The sequence below is a fragment of the Raphanus sativus genome, unplaced genomic scaffold (genome assembly GCF_000801105.2).
Source record: "Raphanus sativus cultivar WK10039 unplaced genomic scaffold, ASM80110v3 Scaffold0902, whole genome shotgun sequence".
Taxonomy (NCBI): domain Eukaryota; kingdom Viridiplantae; phylum Streptophyta; class Magnoliopsida; order Brassicales; family Brassicaceae; genus Raphanus; species Raphanus sativus.
Window position 1 is genome coordinate 1 of NW_026616216.1, and position 2,413 is coordinate 2,413.

Here is a 2,413-nt window from a genome sequence, read left to right on the forward strand (position 1 = left end):
TTTAAATTTTATCTTTTGCTACTAAAATCAAACTGAACCGGACTTTTCACAATAAAAAGAAAGGTTAGGGTATTTTAGTAATCTGGAAGACGTGTCAAGTTTGAAGAAGAATTTATAGAGCCTCTTCTTTCATTATTGCGTCCTCTATAATAGAATGGGCGAGGTAAAATAAGAATAACGTCCTTTTTTTTTTAACACAGGAATAACGTTCTAAGAGCATACATTCTATTTTCTCCTCTATAAGAGCATCAATATCCCTAGGCCCTTAAACCATCCTTTAAGGAGAAAGAGGAGAGGACCAAGAAGAATAATGGGGAAAATTTCTTATATAAAGGACAAAATAAAAGTGTCCCTTAGATTACCATGACCAGAAAAAAAAAGAAGAAGATTTAAGGGATTTGTGGAGTCCCTGGGGATACTGATGCTCTAATTTCCATAAAAATAGAGTAACTCTATTAATAGAATAAGTTTTGTTCCAATGATTTACTCTATAATAGAGTTACTCTATTTTTGTAGAGAAAAATACGTAAACCCACTTTTTCACTCTATATTTGGAGTGAAATAATGGTTTTACTCTATTTTCTCCACAAAAATAGAGTAACTATATTATAAAGTAAACCATTGGATCAAAACTTACTTTATAATAAAATTACTCTATTTTTGTAGAATTATAGAAGAGAAAATAGAGTGTCATTCGAGATGCTCTAAGAAGAGAAAAAAAGTTTATTTTTGTTTACAATTTACTTTGGCTTTTTGCTTTTATTAACCACATGCAATTGATCATCATCAGCTCTCCACAAGACCACAACACTTAGTTTTCAAAATAGATCTCGGCTTTGAAGAAGAAGAATGTCACCGGAGAGAAAGATGCAAGAATGTCTGAGCAAGTCTAGCTTCTCCAAGTCTCTGTCTCCAGGTCAAAACTGGAAATCTAAATCCAAGGTACATCCTCTGATCTCCACTCTCTGTTCCATTGAACTTGCTTTTGTTACCAAGAAGACTATATATCTACTTTATCTTCAACGTTTACACAAATGTATACATGATCATAAGCTTTTACTTCATTCTTCTGCTGGTGATTGTTTTAGCTACAACTACAGACAAAGCCTGCATGCAATTATTTTTTGTTTACTCAACTGTTTCTGTTTCTTTTTTCTTAAGAGGATTATTCCGGAAGAGTTCTTGAGAGGCACCTGTGAGTCTTTTGAGCACAGAGTGGTGTTTAGCGTTCCATGGAACAATTCTTGGCAACTCTGGCTCCACCCAGACAAAAAAGGTCTGTTTATGATCAAAGAAGACTGGGATGAGTTTGTGGATGACAACTTTTTAGGTCCAGATGATACACTGGTCTTCACACACCAACACTATGTATTTCCAAGTGAGAATCTTCAAGAAAGATGGAAAAGAGATCATCTCTGCACCTCTTGGAGTTGAGCCTAAAAAGGAGACAACCTCTGCTTCTACCTCTGGTAATACCATTCAAATTGAAAAGAAACCATCCTCATTCTTTTAAACTCAAAACTATTATACTTTTATCTCTAAGACAAAAGATATGGACTGCCTATTTTTTGTTTGTATTGGCTGCTGAACTTTCAGCAAGTGGAAGAACAACTACTCGTGGGAGAAAGAGTTGTGCTAATGTGCAAAACCCTGAGCGATACCTCTTAAACCCCCAAAACCCTTATTGTGCGAAGACTGTGACGAAATCAAACCATTTGCTGGTAAATACTTTTTTAGTTTCTAGTCACAAAAGTTACACAGTTTATTTTATTGAACTTGCAACTGAAACAAAGACTCGTCTTTTTCTATATATCTTTCATATTTGTGCAAGTAGCATGTGGCACTCCGGTGATTAGGCAGTATGGCTTGGAGTTTGGTCCCCGTGATTCCTCCATGTACTTCATTCTTCCCGATGGAAAGAAAGTGGATGGCTTAACTAATATATACAGCGGTTCTCCTAGTTTCCTGGCTGGAGAATGTATGTCAACAGTACAACCTCAAAACAGGAGACACTGTTGTTTGTGAATTTGAGCTCTCAGGACGTGTGGTTGCGGGTGTTAGAGTTCACTTCGTAAATGAATGAGGAGATAACTCTGGTCTCCTTCCTATGAACTAGGTTCTAAGCATATCTTTTACCAACCTCTATATTATTGTAATGCTCTAGATGTGACCTCTATGTTGGTTCAACGAGTTTGTAGCACTAAATGTGTTTCTGTTTGGTTTAACAAACTTGCAATGGTAAGATGTAGTACTAGTATAATCTGCTAATATACTTTGGTTCGGATTGGTACATAACTCCATAGTACAACAAACACTTCGGAATAAACTTAGGTAATGATCTTATTAATACGAGTCTTTTCCCCAAATATAATCTGAGCTCTATGTTGAAACAATTAAAAGGGACGGATGAGTC

The 2,413-nt window shown here is 35.8% G+C and overlaps 1 pseudogene; it reads left to right on the forward strand.

Moving 5' to 3' along the window:
- The first annotated feature begins 772 nt into the window (after window positions 1-772).
- Window positions 773-2,083, forward strand: LOC130503279 (B3 domain-containing protein At5g25470-like; annotated as a pseudogene).
- Window positions 2,084-2,413: the final 330 nt, after the last annotated feature.